The sequence below is a fragment of the Falco biarmicus genome, chromosome 9 (assembly GCF_023638135.1).
Source record: "Falco biarmicus isolate bFalBia1 chromosome 9, bFalBia1.pri, whole genome shotgun sequence".
Classification (NCBI taxonomy): Eukaryota; Metazoa; Chordata; class Aves; order Falconiformes; family Falconidae; genus Falco; species Falco biarmicus.
Window position 1 is genome coordinate 44278579 of NC_079296.1, and position 21865 is coordinate 44300443.

Sequence of the window (21865 nt, forward strand, 5' to 3'; positions counted from 1 at the left end):
CACACAAAAAGGCTTCCTTGCTGGACAACCTGCTGCCTGTGGCTCTGAGATGTTGTTCTTTTCCCTACTTCTCACGTTACTTATATGTTTTAAAATTATATGCTTTCATACTTCCTAGCAACTTTAAATAGTTATGTCATTAATTTAGGAAAAATCCACTTTGCAATATTATCAAGGAGGCAGCTAGGTAAGATCTCTGCACATCTTAACAGTCTTTGAGTTTTCCCTTTGCTGTCAAGTGTTGCTAAAGCCAAGGAAAATGCATTGCCTTTCCATGTTGCTCTTCACGCATCCTCTTTGAAAACTCCTATCTGTGTTTTCTTTGTTGAGCAGGACTAGAGAGGAAATTCCTTCAGATGACCCTTCTTTCCGCATTATCTTAACAGTATACATCTTACACCTACTCTAAGAAACAATCAGAACACATACAACTCATCAAGTTGCCAATATATTGCCATCATCAATTTCAATTTTCACAGTCCTGTTGGAGAATGCAGAGGTGGTATGAAAAAATGGTCATTATGAACTAACAGAAATTAATTAAATAAATTGTCATGAAAAAGGTAAGGACTTACCGCTTCCTCAGTTGCTAACAATGCAGGAGACATCAAATCTCAGTTTAGATGTCTCTTCCTCTAGAACAGTTCTGTTTATGTTATATATATAACAAATATATAAATACATATGTTTATATTGCATTAATAAATGGGAACCAGATTCAAGAACCTGCCAGACTGACATTCTTCAACTCCCAACCCTTATCACTTGCAGCTTTTATTAAGACTTTTTGGTTATTTCCACCTTGTTTAGACTTATTTTTGAGTTAGAAACATTTAAGCAGTGTTTTTGGATGGATTAATCTGGGAAATCCACCTGCTGGGACTCTTGTGCAGAGTAGAGCAAGAATCACTAGGAAGAGCAGGACTGATTCTGGTCAACTTTGCAACATGCAAGAAAATTTCACTGCAAAGTCAGAGTCATACGGGTGTAAACCCAGAATGGGCATGACCTACCATTACTGTATGTTGGCTGAAACAAGATCTGTCATTCACATGTGAGCTTTCCTCTTGTATTTTGTCTCAAATGGTTCTTATTGAACTAAAAAACCATTACCAGGTATTCTTAACTGGCACATGGAATATCAAACATTCCAATAATGCAGAATCAGACCTTAGAAAATACAGTTAAGAAAATCAACTACCAGCTACGTGTCCCAATTAAGCAAAGCCTTCACTGGTCATGTGTCTAATAGGTAATGCTAGATTTCAGCTCATTAGGAATAGTTTCACAGAAGCAACTGCAATATTTGAAAAAAGCAGGTATTTTCCCAGTTAAAAAGTTTTATCAAGTTTTATTCTTCAGATAAAAAATAAACAAACTGCAATGAAGGCTGTCATCATTTCATTATTAGTCAGAGAAGAACCACAACCCAGGAGTAGAAAAGGAACATTGCAGATGCTTTTGAAAGAATTTGTCTGCAAAATTTGTTTGTGAAACTTTATAACATCCAATATCACAAAGATACGAAAAACACTCCTCAGATGTAAGGTTAAAATTTACCCTGGATCAAAGCCCACCCTTCTACTTTTTCTAGCTTAGCACTGGCTCACTATCAGGAAACTGTTCCAGAGTGTCTGGGAAAGGAGACAGAACAGCAAAATCATCTGAAAATTGGGATGTTTTGGAAGTCTTTAAGTTCTGCTGAATTCTACTGCTACCTTAGCTATCTTATTTAAGTTCCTGTGGTTTATATGTTGCAATTACATACACACGCTAGGATTTTCCCCAAAGCTTCCTTAAGAGTTAAAGAAAATACAGAGCTTGCTAATTAATCTTTAATATTAAATGGGTTAAAATTGACAGAACAAATTTGTGGCTGGCTAGGTACAAGTGATATAAATCCCTCTCCTATGAATAATGAAGCAGAAACTTCTGAGACAGAGAAAAGATCTCAAGGTTTAAATTCCTGTCTAGAGGCATCTGGCTTTGCTTTTTTTTTTTTTTTTTATTACACTTCCAGAGCCTAAGAACAAAAATTTTCAGATAACCAATTAAGAGATGCATGCAAGCAATCCTCTAATTTAGGGAACTAGCTAGTGTGGGGATGAAATAATTAAGACACAGAAGAAAGTTTTGAAGAAAATGAGAAAACTTGACTTCTCAGAGCTTCCCACACACATACTGGTCACTTCTCATGATACTGAAATGGAACAGACCTTTCTGCTAGCATGTCTGTAAATTCATTAATTGTTTTTCTATCAATGAATAGAGGTTGAATGATGTGCACATGACACATATGATATGGACATACGTTGGCTTCTCTTTCAGAAAGGCTGGAGCTACAGAACACTGAGCTAAACACCGGGGCTTTTCCAGTAGGTATTACCATGTTTTTATATCCGTCTGTCTATCTGTCCATCTATATAGCTACACACATGCACAGAGGTCTGTCTCTAGTCATTCTCAAGTGCCCTTGTTCCTCTGTACTAAAGCTCCTCTGGCAATGTGACTCCATGACTAATAATTAGGCCAAGTTTAGGTGATGGAAGCAAGTACTGAGGCAAGATGAAAGCTAACCTCTAGTACAATCAAAACAAGTAGTACATTTCCTGAGAAAGTCAATAGTCCCAAAAGGCATTGATTTTTTTTTCAGTAGGACAAAGTATTTCACTCCAAGTCTTCTTTTGCATCTTCAGTGAACTCATAAAATATTTTCTTCTAAAGGTAATTTTTTATTCTCTTAGTTGAGTGAAGAAAGACTGAAGAACTATTTTAATTTTAAAATCATAATGTTAGTTGAAGTATGGGTTGTTTTTTCTTTCCTGCTCTTCCTAACATCAAAATCATATTTTCTTTGTTTCATAGAAACATATATTATATTTCCATGGCTAACAAAGTTTTGCACCTGTACCTAGCACAGTGTTTCACATACTTTTTGCATAGTACTATTGTTTATATCTAGTCCTTAAACTCTGTAGAATATATGAATAGACTGTATTTAAGGCAAAAACCTGTAGCACTGCCTTACAAGATGTCATTTCACAAATCAAAAAGTAGTAAAAGATATTTCTTGCAGCCTCATACCTAATATGCTATAATTACACCATTATATTGCTTGTACTTATAGTATGAGGAACTCAGCAGTGAGATCAACAGTGAATTTATGTAACATTTTCTTAAAACACCACATTGGAAGACAAATCTGCCTAAGCAAGAATCCTTTAACATCTTAAAGTAAAAGCAGACATTTCTCACTTTACCACCCTACACTAAGGAACAATAAAGAAAAAAATAATCTTTTACTGATCATCTAAATTTTTTACTTCTTCCCGCCATTCCAGCACTACCTGGGAAGTCTCTCAGGTTTAGGAGAAAGACAATAAAGGACGATGCCAGAAATGTCTCCTTAGAAAAAACAGTTCTTTTTCTAAATAAACTCCAAAATATAAACTTTCTCACTAGCTCACGTACATATGTATTTTAAAGGCACGCATCATACACTAATGTATCTTACTCTATTTGGTTAACATTACACTTGTTTCTTTCCTAAATTACAAATACCCTTGAAGGCAAAGCATCAGTAAAATTAAGTTTTGTAGGTACACAGGAGGATATAATCTGACTTTCTAATGTCTTCTAGTCCTGTTATTCTAAAATGTCCTATCTACCTAGTTTACAAATCAAAATACACCTTGCTTTAATACCAGCTACTACTCTCCAAGTAGCAATGCAACTCTCTCAGGAATAATGTAACATTTTATGTTGAAGTACTTTACAAACTTATTTCAACCTCTCTGTATAAGAGCTTTACCTATTGTTAAAATTACCGAACATCTAACCAGACCTGTCATAACCTTATCTGCTTTTTAGTTATACAGAAAAATAGGATGCTAGTGTCTTACAACAAATCAACTAATTATAATGAATTAATGATATAGATCTCTTTTTTCCTATTTCTGGCAGAACAACAAAAAATCTACCTATTAGAATACAAAGATGCTGCTCTTTGGGGGGAAATAAAAATAATTCATCGTTGAATCCATGTTTTATTTCTCTTTAATCCAAACCTCTGATTTCTGTATAATAATCTACTGTCTTTTATATATAAAAAAATAATAAACAGCTGCAATAACTTCTAATATAAGACGACAGTCCTGAAGCTTCCAGAAATCATTATCTATGTAGCTTCATATTTAAGAATTCAATTAAATAGTTTTGCTTGGTTTGCAACCAGGCTGGGTTGTTTTGCTATAGATGTCATCTCAGGACACAAGAACCTTGCAAGAGCTATGAATTCGACATGGCTCCTAAACTTTATTTTTAAATTTAGTGTTTGCTTTATTTATTATCACCAATAGCTTTTCTTTGCTATAGATTTTTATTCAGTATCAAAATTGTGGCCCTAAAGCAGCCGGTTTATATTATGATTCCAGTGAAAAACTCTGGTGGCCGAACAACTCTGTAACCTCAGAAGATCCCTTTAAAGATGATAAAGAAGAGCACCTGCTCCTCCATAACAGGCACAAACCACTCTTTCATACCATAATACTAGTGATTATATAGGCATTCAGCAATGCAACCAAATGCAATCCACTTTTTTTTTTTTTTAACAGCATGAAATACAAGGCTTTTCACATATTATAAAATGTTCAGATATGAAATGAGGCAAAAGCCTTTTAATGTTAATTAAATAGCCTAATGTTAGCAATGGCTCTGCTATTTAGCAGCTCATAGAAGCTGCAATGAAGGAAAAGGAAAAAATGTCTGAATAAATCTATTCCTAATAAATTTTACCTCCTCAGCCAAATTGTACTGTTAAACTTTCTCAACTGAAACATTTCAAAGTCTATGGGAAACTATAAATACCACCATTATATAATTTTTTAAAATATCTCCATATATGTATAAAGTAATGCCTAAGCACTGCTCACTGGACTGCTGAAGACTGTTAGATGCTCCAAAAAATAATTCTCCAGAGAAAAACACAGCATGGAAAGAAACATTTTAGAAATTTATGGCCATACGACATAAGAGATGTTATGAAGAAAATTATTTTTTACCTTAAACTGTAGCAAGTCTTATCAGGTAATAAAATACAGAGCTATTTAAGTGAACTGCCAAGGGAGGAAAACTTTAGACAAATGCTACACCAGGGACATCAGGTTTTGTTGCTATTTCTGTGACGTTAATACATCGATTACAACTTTATTCACTAATGAGCAGTAATTACCACTAATGAGCAACTGAAGCTATTTGGGTGATGCAGATAATCAATTTACTTGGCAATACATGGTAAACTACTCTGATAGTATTGAATAGCGCTTCTTTCTGTTAATTGAAAAAAAAAAATGAGCCCCCAATACCAACCTATATGCTAATTGAAGAGACAGAGTAAAAACTGAGTTCATGTATTTTACTGAAAACTGTACTTTACATATATTTAGAGATACTTGTTATCTCATATCCTAATTACTTTTAACTCAGCAATTATTGCACTCCATTCTGGTAAGATGTACATATCGTCCTTTTTTTTTTTTTTTTTTTAATGCAAATGCTCTTTCAAAATTGGGTATTAATTTGTATGACCTTTTCAATATTTTTTGAAGAGCAGGTTGATTAACTAAAATTGTCTCTAAATATTTGACTAAAGAAAGAAGTGAATTGGCTTCGGTTGTATTAATCCCATTTTGTTTTCCCTGTGAAGATCTACCGCTTGCCTGCTTTAACAATTTTCTAGAACGGCAAGTATTGAAGTAAATTTTAATTTGTTTTCATTTAAGTTCCTAAGACATATGTTTCATACAGTATGTAACAGAACATGGTAAACACACTGTTTCCAAAAATCAAAGCACAGAGATCCTGCAGAATCTCTTCTAGGAAGCTGAGAAACAACCAAGTGAACACAGAAAAACCATTCTTTGAAGAGGAATATACATTCCCAGCCATAGGGTTTTCCCATATTGAAAAGGAAGCAGTGCCCATAAAAACTCCTGTGGTTAACAAAGAAACGAGTGAGAAAGATCCCATCCTGCTACATCCCTGCTTCTCTCCCATCTACTGTCTTCTTTGGCACAGAGGTAACATTCATAGCCTGCCTCAATGTCTTCTCCTGTAATAGGTTTCTGTACCTGCCAAGTGCAAGACTTGGTTTACTCCCCATGCAGATGGATATTTTAATGGCAGATGAGGAAGTCCTCTGTACAGCGTCCCAGGGATAAACACCATCAGCTCCCTTCGGCCCCAGGGCACATGTCCTACCAGTGATTCCCCATCATCATGCTGCTACTCCATCTGAGTACAGTTAGGAGGAACTTGGTGGTTGAGGAGAGAAATTTCAGTTCATAATTTAGGGAGCACTGCTTTATACTGAGGATTTCACTTAAGTAGTACTTTAGATATTATTCAGTTAAGCTCTTGACATCATGATCAATGGCATCCGATCAACCCAGTTCAGGTATTTTAAACACCAATAACTGTTTTTTTTTCTAAGAGCTAAATATTTCTAAGAGTGGAAATACAATAGAGGAAGTGAGGATTTGAGATTTAAAATGGAAAACACACACAAAAAGATAATGATGTTCTGTGAAATGTTTGCTCAACTGTTGTTAATGTTAGGAGCAATTTGGACACAGTCAGTAAACACCAATCACTGCCAGGGTTAACTCTTCAGTGGGATGGTAGATATTGGTACTGCTGATATAGGGAAATGATTCAAGCTAAATATTAAATGAAAAACATGTACTCTCTAGTTTATGGTACTGTTCAGTAGTCCCAGGCTAGTGGGATCTATATTAATTCTCACAAAAATGTGTCTGGTAAAGATCACAACAGCATTTGAAGCTTTGTGGAAGGAAGAGTGGCGAGTTAAAAAGCCAGAACTAGTATTTATGTAAGTTGTCCCAAGCTGGGACACTACATTTTCAGTAAAAAACTGTAAAGCAAACAGCCTACCTTTCCTCCCCAGAAAACTTAAGATCTCAAACTTCAGTCAAAGCTTCAGAATTAGTACCTCTAACTATTAATATATAAATATATACTTATGGTGAAAGCATTTAGCCTGAATAGTTAAGATGAGCTTTTCCAGGAAGACTAATGAATGCTTCAGCTGCATTTTGGTTTAAATTAAGTGGCTAATTTATGTTGTGCTTCTTTGTTAACTGCTACTGATGGGCAGGCACAGTGGTGTGGATGCAGAACAGCAGCAACAGATTCTGCACAATGTGATTATTCACCAGTAAATGAGACTGCGGACAGACAAATACCACTTTCACTTAAAGCTGTATTAAAGTGCCTTGTATGGGCATTTTTAGTAAAAAATGAGATGGTAGCTCCCAAAGTGATCACCGGCAGTGTATGGTTATGAATGTTAAGATTCAAAACAGAGAAGCTCTATTCAGCAGCAGAAACTCCAAATTCTGCCAATGGGCTTTTTTTAAAAAAAATAAGGTAACAATTTCCTTTCAAATAATTAAATCCTCTCAGATGCTACCAGGGTTCACTTCTTCCTTCACAAAGCAAACTATTCCCCTTCCTGTTTGCAAGACTAAAGAAAAGTAGCCTGACCGTGTGTCAAAGACACTGAGAACTTTCACAGACACACTGTTCCCAGTTATAGCTCAGACTCTTCCAGGCTGAATAAAAAGAATACATGACAGGAAATAAAATATGAAAGTGAACTTCAGGTTCTTTTCTGGTTCCTGGTTGATCAGAGGAACATATTCCTATGAAAAAAATAACAAACCCGAGAGGAAAATATTGCACCCCTATTACTGGATCAGTTCTGATCTTTGATTTCAGTCTGATGTTAAAAAACCCCATACATCTGTATGTTTGCGGTGTCAAAACCACATTATCTGAATAGCACCTAACAACATGTACAATAAACTCTCTGGGGCATTGAACACAGTTACCTTGTGCTTAATGCCCTAGATTCTCACTCTGGCACCTACACACTATACAAAACAAGTAAACTATTACAAAGATCTAAAACATTTGAGGAAAAGTGGCAATAAATCTGTCTCCCCACCTCAAGTTCAATGAATATTTGTCAGCATGTACTCTGCAAGTTCAGAAAAAGCTGACTAGAAGATAAAAGGTCCTGATAACCTTTAAAGCTCTACTCTATCACTGAAAAATGAAAGTTACCCACATAGGTCTCCAATGGATTAGCAGCTTCATTGTGTGCAAGCCCTCCCCATGGCTTTTCATTATATTTCATAGTCACTTAAGCCTTTTCCTAATAAAAAGACAATGCCAAGGGTGGGATTATGAAATACTCCAAAGTTAAGTTGATAACGGTTTAATTAAATGTTGCTCACGAACAACATTTCTGGCACGACTCAGACAATAAAAGGGAAAAATGAATGCTGTAATTGCTTCTTTTGCTGCTTTTTCACAATCTTCTGAGATGCTCTTCCCATGACATTGCCTTTCAGAATGCGCTGCAGAAGATCTAGTTACATGACATGGTTGCTCAAGTCAGTTTTACACTGAGCATGAAGAAGTCACTGTGACTCTGGATTTGGTATGGAGCAGGCTCTGCATGGTCAGATTTTGTCTGCTGCTTTTTAATTAAAGCAAGAGGGGCAGGTCCTCAAAGGGAGTAAGTAAGCATAGCTCTGTTGAAGCGAGTATTTATCAAGCCTTCTTGCAATGTCAACAGCAAAATCTTCTTATTAAATTCCAGCTGTACTTTCTATGGTGATGAACATATCTGTACAGAGAAGGTTCATGACACTTCTTATCAGCAAGATTCATTCACTTATTAAAGAGACTTAATAAATGCACACTTCTTTTCTGTATTTCTTTAGATGTCGCTTTATTCTTCCATGCTGCGAGTACAGTACAGTTTGTGCTCCATGCACCATGTAGCATGCTTTCACTCTACAAGTCATCAGTGATGAATAAGCAGATAAATGGTTTCCCTAGTATCTCCTTTATTATAAATTCTGCAGTGTCCTGTTTCTTATATGTTATATTCTTTCCATATGTAAAACACCTCTGATTCAACATCAGCTTGGAAATTTTACTTTGATAAGTAGTTTGGGGTCAGTGCCTTAAAATTTCCTGTTGTTGAAACAGGAAAGTTAATGATGTTCCAAAATGTGCTATCAAAATGTAGCATCAACTATTTTCTGTGAAAGTTATGGAGAGGAGTGATTAACTTTACATTTTCCCTTAAAACTGGACTGCTTTTATGGCTTCGAATTCTATAACACAATAATCTTGTATGTTGAAAACCTATAAAGCCTTCTGGTAAATATTCAACATAATTATCCATTAATAAAGCCCAACAGATAATAATGATACACTTAGTGTTAAAACTGCAGTACAAGAGGTGTATATATATATGTAAGAGTTTTACCTGGGCAAACTGGACATCTAAATAAAAGAATGCATAGAGTCACAAAAATTAAATAAGGAAAAAAAATATGACTTAGTTTTCAATAACAGAAATACCTATAAAAAGATGCACAAATAAGAAATACTATCACATGAAAAGCAAAATGAATTAAAACTCAGTATGAAACTTTGCATTTACAAGGTACCATGCAAAGCCATGAACTGCTCTGATTCAAACACTCCTACTTCACCTACAGAACAGCCAGAAAAGCATTCCATGTGTTTGCAAATGCAGAAACTTGCAGAAATAGTTTGATGTACAACAGGTCACCATCCACACTAGAACAACGTGCATTTGTCTGCTAATCATTTACAAAAAGGCACATTTCATTGATGTTTCCCCCCAGACTGACACTGATTTTCTGACTCAGACTGGCTGTAACACTTACTGAATTTTTTCCTCAACAAAACACCTGGCTACACTTTTGCCATGAGGACCTTCATTACCAGACTTCACTTTTAGGGTAACAACAGGAAAAAAAAACTTTTTCTCTACAACAGAATCACAATGGTTCACTGGAGCACTGCTCCCTTTCCAGCTGAGTATGCTGCCTCCTGAACAGCTGAAGTGGTTTCTCGTTTTCTTGAAGAGGCGCTGAATTTTCCTGTTTTTAACTTTACCTTTCCTGCCTACATCAGCCTCTGTCTTAATCGATTTGACGTACAAACATGGGTCAACAGGAGGAATTACAGCGTTTTACAACCCCCATCCATCATGCTCCATGCTGAGCAAACAACCCTGGGAAGTAATCCAGCAGATGAGGGTGTTTTTCAGACACTACTTGTCTCCTTCCTAAAAAGCAGCTAATTAGCAGTAGGTGCAGAAAGGCACAGCAGCAAAGCGAAGGGCTCAGATGTATCACATGCAGTATTTGGGACGATAGAACATTTTCATTGTATACATAACAAATGCTCTTGGAAACACCAAGTGTAATGGTAAAAGTTACTGTAAAATAAATGGATTTTGCTTATTTTTATAAAAGTACCCCTGTGGTTCAGAACACAGCTTCAATTGTTTTTTTATCCCTACCTAAGACAAACGAGGCAGATACCAGGGCATACACAGTCATAAAGGAGCAATTGGTGCATATTCCCTATCAGGCAGTTACGGAGATGTGTTATGCTGAGCCAGAAAGTATCTATCAGCAGTTTCACAAAAAGGCTGGCAACTCTGCCTGCGAGTGCTGAACCTACTACGACCATTAAAATACCTACCTTGTATACCTACCTATGACCTACCCTTGGAGGTACACGTGCACGTACTTTGGCATGTGTGGCAAGTGGGTGAGCAGCTCAGCTACTCAGCACAGCACTTGTGCCTCTTTAGGAATACAAGCACAGCTGCCAAAGTGTTCTTACACCACAGACTGGCAAGAGGAAGTCAGAAAGCTGCTGAGCATATGGATGTTTTGCTTCAAGGAAGGACGAGGACGTAAAAAGGCACCCTGCAAAGCAGTTGGGTACTGTTATTAAGTAACTGCAAACCCTTCTACAAAGTCCTCTAAAAATCAAAAGGCATCCTTGTATCAGTAAGTTGCCTTCACCTCATCCCCCTCCATTCATAGAGAAGGAAGTAAATTTTAGGCTATGGTTGTCACAGCATGGCCAGACCTTGCAGGCACTGGAAGGATCTTACTTTCTCTAGCGATGGACTACGTACGACCAAGTTCATCTTGGGCGCTGAGGTCTTCGAATTCAACAACATTAAAATAATGAACTGCATAACGTCTTACTGGGATGGTACTTTAGATTTTTAGAGTAATAACAAACTAATTAACCAAGAATGATTAAATTTACAGTGAGAAACCATTTTCCTTGGTAGTATTTTCTAGTAGTAGACATCATGAAATGGTTCCTTCCTGCTTTCTGTTCAGAGAACAGAAACAAGCAGCAGAGCATCCACAACGCAACTGTCCATATTAATAGCATTAACGGAAGGAAAATGTACTTTCATAAATTCGTATAATTGTGCCTGGGCAAAATGGGATGTGTTATTAGATGACGCATGAATACATCAGTAGGTTAGATTAGAATGACAGTACAGGGATTCTTCTGTGTGTTTTTGTATAACACATAAAAAAGTAACTTTAATTATATGTTTGTGTAGATGCTTTAGCAAAAATAGAAGGTAGAATACGGAAACAAAAAACTCCAAAAAACAAAAGAGGAAACTATACACTAGATAGCTAGCTTAGGTATTTCCACAGACAAAAACCCCATAAGTTCAGTAATTTTCTTTTAATAACTTGGTTTCATTTTACTTGATTCGTATTTTAGACCACAAAGCTTTTGATTTTAGAACGACTCCTCTGAGATTTTCTGTCAGGAATTAAACTTTGTTTCATCTTACATAGTCATGTGTTTACAGTTAGCCACTTAACAAATATTCATAAGGCGTAGGTGCATTTGCAGGTTGCATCTTTCACTCCCCCACCAGTGTAAAAGGAAGCAGGTGCAACGATAAAAGATGCACCATGTTACAGAAACAAACCACAATTACATTACTTCTTGAAAATTATTCTTAGAAGTGTAAGTTAGAATCTGTTGTGCTACCTGGGATACAAAAATATGGTTTTGATTTTTTTTAATCACATATTAATTTCAGAGACAATTCAGTCAACTTGTAAATGAGAGCATGTGCCATCTAAAATAACTTTTGTTCACCAACTACACAGTTTCAAATCAGTTTGCAGCCACGTATTTTATCGTACTGTGCAACAGAAATCTAACAGTTATATCGAGGAATACAGTAGAATCAAATTCTTCAAAAAGAGATTGATCTCTTAGTAATTAGGAAAGGTCACAATTCTTTACCTGTTTCTTGCCATACTCTTTCAATGAACTCATACCCAACTGCAATTCTTTTCTGTTCTCATCTGTGCTACTGTACCAGCTCACCTTTTCATTAAACCTAGTGGAAACACTGGCTGCTAGCTGGCAGCCCCCGGCTGTGTAAGGGATTACTCTGGCCTTTGACATATTGCTCTGTATTATTCACATCTAAACGGGACAGGTCAGGTATGACCAAAGATGGCAGAGTTTTTTACCATCAAATACCTGTAAGAAAAGTTTTAAACCAACCAAACCTAACATAAAACTACAGTCACTAAAAGCATAAAGGGTTACCTTTGGTTTCCAAAGTGGAAAGATCTTCTATGATTAATTCTTTTGGGTTGCTAAATAAAAAAAGTCACACAGTTGCACTCAGACTACATAATGTATAAAAAATCTTACTGCATGATCACTTGCTGAAGAAAATGAAAAGTAACAATAATGACAATAACTATGTCCTTTTACGTTCAAGTTAAATTACAAGGAAAAAAAATCAACACATATAACAGAAAGGGACAAAAAACCCCATATTATTTTCTTCTTTTTAACTGCCTATCATGGTTAAGGGGAGAATACATTTTTTTAAAACTATTAAAATATGAAAGAATTTTTTTAAATTGACATTTCCAATCTGCAAAACTGTTCCTATTTAAGCAGCTGGAACAGATTTCACAACTTTCTTACACTCCACTTACAAAAAAAATATTCTTTTCTTCAGAGCATATTTACTTCTATAACCCACTCTTACTCACCAAAATCTATGGGACCGGGTGGATCTGCCCGAGGGTACTGAGGGAGCTGACGGAGGAGCTCGCTAAGCCGTTCTCCATCATTTATCAGCCATCTACCTGGGGAGGTCTCAGCAGGCTGGGGGTCAGCCTGTGTGACACCCAGCTGCAAGAAGGGGTGGAAGGAGGATTCAGGCAACTACAGGCCTTTCAGCCTGGTTATGGAGCAGTTTATTGAGCCCCTCACACAGCATATGCAGGACAACCAGGGGACCCAGCCCAGCCATTGCGGGGTTATGAAAGGCAGGTCAGGTCCTGCCTAAGGAACCCAAACTCCTTCTACGACAAGATGGCCCAGCCAGTGCGTGAGGGAAAGGCAGTGGGTGTTGCCTGCCTGTACCTCAGTAAAGCCTTTGAGACCGTCTCCCACAGCATCTCCTGGAGAAACCGGCTGCCCATGGCTGGGACGGGTGTGCTCTGCGCTGGGCTAAAAGCCGGCTGGCGGCCGAGCCCCAGGAGCGGTGGGGGATGGAGTCACACCCCGCTGGCGCTGGCGGGGGGCACACGGGGTGTCCCCAGGGCTCAGCGCTGGGGCCGGCCATGGTTCATGTCGCCATGGACCATCGGGGCGAGGGACCGAGCGCTGCCCCAGCCAGTGTGCGGGTGGCACCAGCTGGGGGTGTCGATGTGCTGGGGGGCAGGGGGCTCTGCAGGGGGGGCTGGGCAGGCCGGGCCGAGGGGCCGAGGCCACTCGTACGAGGTTCCCCAGGGCTCAGCGCCGGGCCCCGCGCCGGGGTCACCCCAGCCCCGGGCAGCTGCGGGCCTGGGGCAGAGCGGCTGGGAAGGGCCCGGCGGGGAAGGGCCTGGGGGGGCTGGCTGGCGGCCGGCTGGGCAGGAGCCCCCCGCCTGCCCAGGTGGCCCAGGAGGCCAGCGGCACCGGGCTGGTGCCCGAAACAGCGTGGCCAGCAGGCCCGGGGCAGGGACCGTCCCCCTGCGCTCGGCACCGGCGAGGCCGCCCCTGGAACGCTGTGTCCAGCTGTGGCCCCGCACGGCCAGAGGGACGCAGAGGGGCTGGAGCGTGTCCAGAGCCGGGCAGGGGCTGGGGCAGGGGCTGGGGCACCCGTGGGATGGGGGGCGGCTGGGGGGGCTCAGCCTGGAGAGGAGGGGGCTCGGGGGGGCCCTTATCGCTCCCTGCAGCTGCCTGACACGGGCTGTAGCCAGGTGGGTGTTGGTTTCTTCTTGCAAGTAACAAGTGACAGGACAAGGGGAACAGCCTCAGGTGGCACCAGAGGAGGGTTAGATTGGGTGTGAGGGGACATGTCTTCACTGAAAGGGTGGTCAGGCACTGGAACAGGCTGCCTGAGGAGCTATTTATAAACCATGAAGACATGGTGCTTAGGAACACGGATTAGTGTTGGGCTTGGCAGTGCTAGGTTAACAGTTGGACTTGATCCCAAAGATCTTTTCCAACCTAAATGCTTCAGTGATCCTACGAAATCTTCATCATTTTGATATTCAAGAATCAATTTTAAGTGCTCAAAGACTATCTAGACCACATAACCTATAACGTAAATCCTCTCTCTGCCTTTTGTTAAGGAAGATGCTCAACAAACTTAGCTGCACCAGTTGATAATCATATGGAAGCTACTTTGGCAGAGCCAGGCCATGGCCATGTTTACAAAGTCTGTGGCACAGAAAGAAGAAATCAAAATGACCACTTAACTATTCAACACAGCACTTAATCTTGAAGGCATGGAAATCACACAAGTCTAAAATGATGTGAGAATTTAGGAACAATCATCAGCCTCACAACAGTAGGGTTAATGTATACTTACATTTGCATTGCCAGGAAGACAGCGAAAACAGCATAAAGATCTCTGATTAATAACAAAAGGCTTTACAGAAAGGCACTACAGTTATAGAAGGAATTCAGTTATGGTTTGGATGGACTTGCATAATATATTCCTTGCAATTCAAAAAAAAAAAAAAAAAGCATAAGCTAACATGACCAGCATAAAAAACCAACCTTGTCACAAAAGGATACTCAAAGGCCCACCTTATACAGAGAATCGATCAGTGTAAATGACTTCAAATGTAAATATCATAGATCAAGGTAAGAACAGTACTGAATAATTATGGTAGAGGAAATGTCTGATTATCATCCGTTCATAACCCAGCTCTAACACTGAAGATCTAGATTAGTACCAGCAAATAATTGCCGTAGAATAATGCTGCATTGCATTAGTGTAGTGTAAAATTAGGGAAATAATGGAAGGATCATCCGTTCTAAGTGCTTGGAAAAAAAAAAAAATGTATGTATATTTTACAGATATCTCAGTAAGAGTAAAATCCAATTTTAGGACATTTATATTTGCTCACGAATTGACTGGAACTTACACACTGCATTGTGAAACCAGTATTTTTTGTGTTATAAATTTTATTTTAATTTAGACACTACTTCTTGAGAAGAAATTTTTTCTTCCATATTTACTTCGAGTAAACACACTATTAAGAAAAACACCAATTCAATCAGATCATTTTTTGTACTATTGTAGTTTTCTGCATAAGTTAATGCATTATTAATAGATACAAGAGCACATTATGAAATTATATTTACAGTAGCTAATCCACAGTGCTAGGGCACTGCAGAGCTAAAAACCCCAAATTATTGATCTGTTAGGCTGTACAATGAACTAAACCAGATTATCAATCACTTCTGTAAAACATCATTCCTGATTTATATACCTTTTAAATTACTGTAGAAATGTGTCCCAAAGTATAAAGATATCTTCCTGCTATAGTGTGGGTTTGGTGATGGGTTTGAGTTAGTATTTCTGATGACTCCCTAAAGTTGCATTACCCTTTCATTTCATCAACGGAAGGCTGAGTTACCCACCTCCTCTGTTACAAAAGCCAGAGATTACACCACCACCTTGAACGCAAATAAGACAGCAAATGGTATGAATGGGGAAGTGTAATATGAAGGCATTACTGGAGTTGTTCAGCAACATCGACGCAGAATGGCAGTGATCACTCATAAGGTGATCTTAGGGTATTTTAGAAGTCAGGATTTGCATCTGCTTTATTTCAGCTACTATCATTTGATCTCACAACATATTTCACTTGGGCTTGTAATATCTCAAGCTTATAGCCAATATGCATTCTTATCTCAGGTTAAACCCAAGTATGTTCACTTTCATGAGCATCTGCATATTTTCATGAGCATATCTGTGCAACATAACTCTGAATCTTCCAATATTCTCATGCTGGGAGTCAGATCATTGACCTAGAAGAGCCAGGTTATATTGTTGTCTTACCCATTTTGAGACATTTTATAACCTCTTGTGTTTGTTTCTTAGGTTAGTGCAGTGCACCCATCCTTGCCCCGTTTTGTTTGAGAAGTGACTGGCTCTTTAGGTGCTACCAGAAGTACATAATGAAATAATAATCATAATTAATAAGCAAACCACCTTTTTATAGGCATCTTACTTTATGCAAAGTGTTCTAAAAAGAAGTTTGGAGAAAATGTTAAATGATGTAGGAAAGGGAAGTTGTGCCTAAAAGGAGATCCTTAGTCTTTTCTTCCTGTTGCTGATAGCATCAGCATAGAAACATGAGAAAAGAAAGAGTAGTCTATTAACTTCACTTGGTTTTATTGAGTCGCTTATTCACTGCCACCATTCATGATAGAAATGGAATAGATGCATCTCAGTGTAGAGGAATGACTGCATAAAACACCTTACGCAAAACATGTTAATAACACTACAGTCATATTTGCTATGTAAATATTCACTAAACCACAAAGATGAGTAAGATATGAAAATAAATACTATCTAAAAAGGCATTTTAATTACTCTAAAAGTTATTAAAATTCTCTTACAGTTCCATTAAATCAATATAGACAATGTTAGAAAGGAAACAGAATAAAAGGAAACAATAGATTTTCAACTCTGAGGGATGAGTCAATCCTGACTGTTAATCTACCTTTCATAATTATGCTCCTGATTTGGTCTATTGCAAAAGTGTAAGTCTATCAATAAAAGCACTTATGGAATAAAATGTATTTTTGCTTAAAACTAGGCCTGTGCTTTAAATACCTTTCCAACTTTTATTCGATGGCATTCTCTAAAGTTTATAACTCTTTTACTAAGGATCTTTGAAGATGAGACTGCATTGTTGAAGCTGTTTCAAACAGTTTCTAATTCTGTTGTGCCAAGAGAGGTACAAAAGGTCTTTAAAGAATATGGATAACCTGATGGTGAATCCTAGCACTTCTGTGACTGAATTGTGTTAAAATATCAGGAATCACAGCAGATTACATACTGTATTACTGTAAACTGACTGTCAAGATTGTTAAACTGCTTTGCTTCTCTTTGTGGCCATTAGAAATTTCAATACTTCCAATTAATTCTTTACATTTTTGCCTAAATACTGAATTTAATGTGAAATCAGATACTAAGTGAGAAATTCTCTATATCACAAGCCTATACTACATGGGCAAAGACATCTAAAATACAGACACCTCACAGCTTTTAAGTTATGATGATCTAACCTAAAAAAATGTCCTGCAGCTCATTAATTATAAAACCTGCCTTTGCATAAAGCTGGTAAAATATTATACTGTAGGTCTGGAAAATTAAAAAGCCACAGAGGGAGATTTACTTTAGAATTATATCACACACTTTTTCTAGTAGTAAAATGGCAGAAATAAATGAGGACTAGTGTAGTTTGGACAGGGCAGGAAAAGAAGGACTATCAAAACTAAGACTGAATACTTTTTTACCAACCAGAAGCACAGCATTCTAAGTAAGCAGATAATTAAATATCAGTAAGCAATTTTTTGCCTGAAATATAAATTATCAAGCAGCAGAAAATACATAATTCCAGAATATTTCTGCACAAATGATAAATTAAAATGAGACATTTTAACTAGATATAAGGAAAATCTTTTACCATTAGGACAGTCAAGCATTGGAACAGGTTGCCTAGAGAAGTCACATAGTCCCTGGTTTTTAAAGACTAAGCTGGATAAAGCCCTGAGCAACCTGGTGGCACATGAGCTGACCCTACTTTGAGCATCAGGTTGGACTAGAGACCTTCAGGTCTTCAGATTCCACCCTGAATTATTCAGTGGTTCTGCAACTTCCATTCCAGAAATACTTTTTAAGTAAACAGGAAAACTCACAGGCACACCAACTAATGCTCTAGAGGACGGAAGTTTTAGAGAAGTGGGGAACAGAAATAAGAAAGTACATGAGGGAGATAAATAGGTGGCATAAACCAAAAGGAATATTTTTTTTTTTTAATTACCACCTCTTTAATGCTAAAAAGGGAATAAGTATCAAGTAATATTCTCAGATAATAGATTAAGAATTAGAGAAAAAAAGATTTGTATGCTAGTAAATAATATATAATAGCTAGTAAATAATATATTACAGAACAGGAGCCACTTCAAACACATTGCACATGGAGGTTAGTGCATAAAGACAGAGATAGCAAAGAGGAAAAGAATACTCTAAATTATTTTAACAAGTGTGTAGATCCTTGCACTGCAGTGCTCCTCACAAATAACTAAAAGACAGTTGGGACCTTGGAGATAAACACGAGGTCACAAAAAGAACTCTGAAAAAACTGAAGGCTAGCATTTATTATTGAATTCTAAAAGAGGTTTTAGGCTCTAGCTAAAAGAAATAAAATAAGAAGTTCTGAATAATAGATGCAGGTGTTCATATATGGACTTATGAATAATTCAGAAAATTTAACATTACAGACTTTTGGTAAAAGAAAAAAAAAGGTAACATTAACAGCAGACGTAATAGCAATACCAAAATAATCGGGGAACAAGAGATGGCTGCAACAGAGCTGTGCCAAACAATGAAAAATAGAAGGAAAAACACCTAAATGAAGTAAATAGCTAAAAAGCTATTCTTTCAAGAGCAGTGACACAAGAGTAATGACAGTGAGGGTCAGATTCCTTTGAGCAGCAGAAGACCTTGCAAGCAGGTCTATCAGCACAGCTGTGCTACCAACACAAGCATCAATATTTTTTAGAACACTGAGAGCAAAAGAATGAAGGATAAGATGAAGATATCAAAGAGACTGAGCAAGCAATAAAGATGACAAAAGGATAAATTGAACGATTGATGGTACACACCTTGATACTATAAAGAATAAGGAGTACAGAATGGGAAAAACACAGTAATGTTACATCATGGGATGTATTTATGAGAAGATAATTCCAAGACAAGTAAATCATATACTGGTATTTTCATGAATTTTTATTAGTGTACTGAAAGAAGGAATGCAACAAATTCAAATTGAAGCTTTAAATTTATAAAATAATGGGGGAAACTGAGGACTTGGCAGGGGGCAGGGAATGGGCTTCTTAAAAAGTTAACTGTTTCCCCACCACATTCTTCACAGCACCAAAAAGAGGAACAGACTATGTCCCCATTTTTGCTCCACAGGTTAGAGGGTAAACTAGTACCACCAGAATCCAGGACACGGGTTAGACATGCAGTAAGGTATTTGGAACACATTTCAATCCTATATTTACAAGCAAGTTTGTCACACTAAGGGTTACAGCTGCAAACTTAAAGGTGATTCTGCATTTTCTTTGCACAAGGACCGTTAGATCAACACTGCACACGAATAGGCAGACTGAACAGGATGATTAATGAACTGATTCATGGCCTACAGATGCTAAAGAACATAAAGGTATTGAGGCAACGGAACGATAAAAATAGCTGACACATGAATACTACCAAGTACTAAAAGATACAGAAAAAATTAAAAATTACTTGAAAAAGCAAGCCAATGGCATTACACTACTCACCCTTTGAACAGAACACCACCTGCCATAGAAGTTGAATAAAGCAGCACTGATGACAAGGCATGCACCTGAATTGTCTTTCAGATGTCCTCTATCCACATCAATTGCATCACAGTCAATTAAGAAACTTTGACCCAACAGTGAGAAGTAAGATACTGCCCTTCCAGTGTAGTTCTCACAAATCACTAGTTGTATTTGGCAAACCATTCACATGTAAGAGAATTTCCATATTTTTGTTGAGGTTTTCATGAGGTAATTAATCTTACTGGAGCAAAATCATGAGTAGAACATGTATCTTAAAATAAGTAATCTTGGGGAAAAAAACCCATGAATGGCTATTTAACTTCAAAGAAACGGCATAACTTAAGTACATTCACCTTTTCTCTCCAGTGCACCATTAGGACACTTTTTGGAATAAATTAATTTAAAATGGCTCGATATGTTTTCGTAGGATTTTTATAGCATTCACTCACCTTTTCCCACTGATGGTCAGCCATCTTATTTCAAGACAAGATTTACTACTAAATGAAAGAATGAGATGTTCTGGTACTACCTTACCTTGAAAAAAGACTGCTCATCAGTCAAGAGAAACTTTAAAAGCACACTAGAGAGATTTCCAAGAAAAAAACCCAACAAACAAACTGAAATAAAACAACTACTTGTTTTGGTGTTTTTGTCTTCATCATTCATTAAACGAACAGTTAACTGAGGACAATTCCCTGCTTTTGTCTTCAGCACATTACCCAAAGTACAGAAGTACAAAGAAACCATGCAGCAAAATCAGCAGAAGTCACACTGCTATTCTCACTGAGTCAGGTTATTGACTAGGATTTAATAAACTTTTTTTTTTTTTTTATTGTACAAATTCTAACAATACACTACCTAAAACTATTGATAGCTTGACAATTTTAAACGTCTATCCTGTCAGTTCATTGTAATGTATAAAATTTCCAGCGCAGCTGACTATGTCCAGTGCATAGACTCTTACCTTGCAGACTCAAAGAAAAACATGGCATAAAGACCTCTAAACTTTTCTCATCAGAAGTAAATCATCCTTATCCTGAAAACAAATTTAAATTACTTGAATCGGAGTAACAAGCAAAGTGTAGAATAAATACAGAAAACAAAGTAGCTGGTATTTTTCATTAATATCCCATGCAAGTGTATATTACAGTGATAAATGCTTATTTTTGTTTTTCTAAAGCTGATTAACTGTATTAACTCTGCCGTATTCATTTTCCAAGCATTCATATTTTATAAACTGGGCAAGTTAGTGTATATTGCAACTCCCATTTTTCAAATGCTGTATCACTTCTGGATACAGGAGGGGACATTACAATTATAAACGAGTAAAACTTGCAGTGTCTGCATGTCATGCTCTCCATTAAAGCTAAACAGAGCAGTTGCGATGCTTACAACTGATTTTTATTTACTCCTGTAAACAACACCACATAAACAGAGAAAGTTACATTAATCAGTAAATTTATGAAACTAATATAAAAGGAAAGTCTGCAGGGGTACAGAAAGAAGACAAGAATGAAGTGGGCACAAAAAAGAAAGGGTAGGAAGAACAATGGAAGTTCAAGAGAGCAAAGGAAGATACTCTTAGCTTTGCACAACTACACAAAATTACTTATACATACTAGGTTTTGCAACTATCGTTAAGGGATTTATCTGATTTTCAGTTTTAGATGATTTGGACCCAATCATTGAAAAGGACAAGCTCACTGAATCCAGTCACACACTTGATCTTGATTTCAAGTTCTGTAGATTATATTAGAAATGATAGAAAGTATATTGAAATACCCATTGAATTCTGTGTGTTTGTCAGAATTCTAAATGAGCAAGACAGAAGTAACTGTTATCAAGTTCAAAACTGCAGTTCTCAAAATTTCCAGTCAACTAACGCACTGAAAAGACCCAGAGTTTTTGTAGGCATCAGTTTTAATTATTCTTGGCTTGCACAGACACTTCAGTCTTTACAGGACTGAAGGACTTGGTGCTTATCTCATGCAGACTGGCAAGAAGGCTGCAAGTGTAGCTGGCTACCGCACACGACGGTGGCAAGGCT

General features: G+C 37.5%; 1 protein-coding gene across 1 annotated transcript in view; it reads right to left on the bottom strand.

Moving 5' to 3' along the window:
* The window catches only part of NRG3 (neuregulin 3), a 428288-nt gene that overhangs the window by 53319 nt on the left and 353104 nt on the right, over positions 1–21865 (bottom strand). The gene's annotated exons all lie outside the window — the stretch shown is intronic.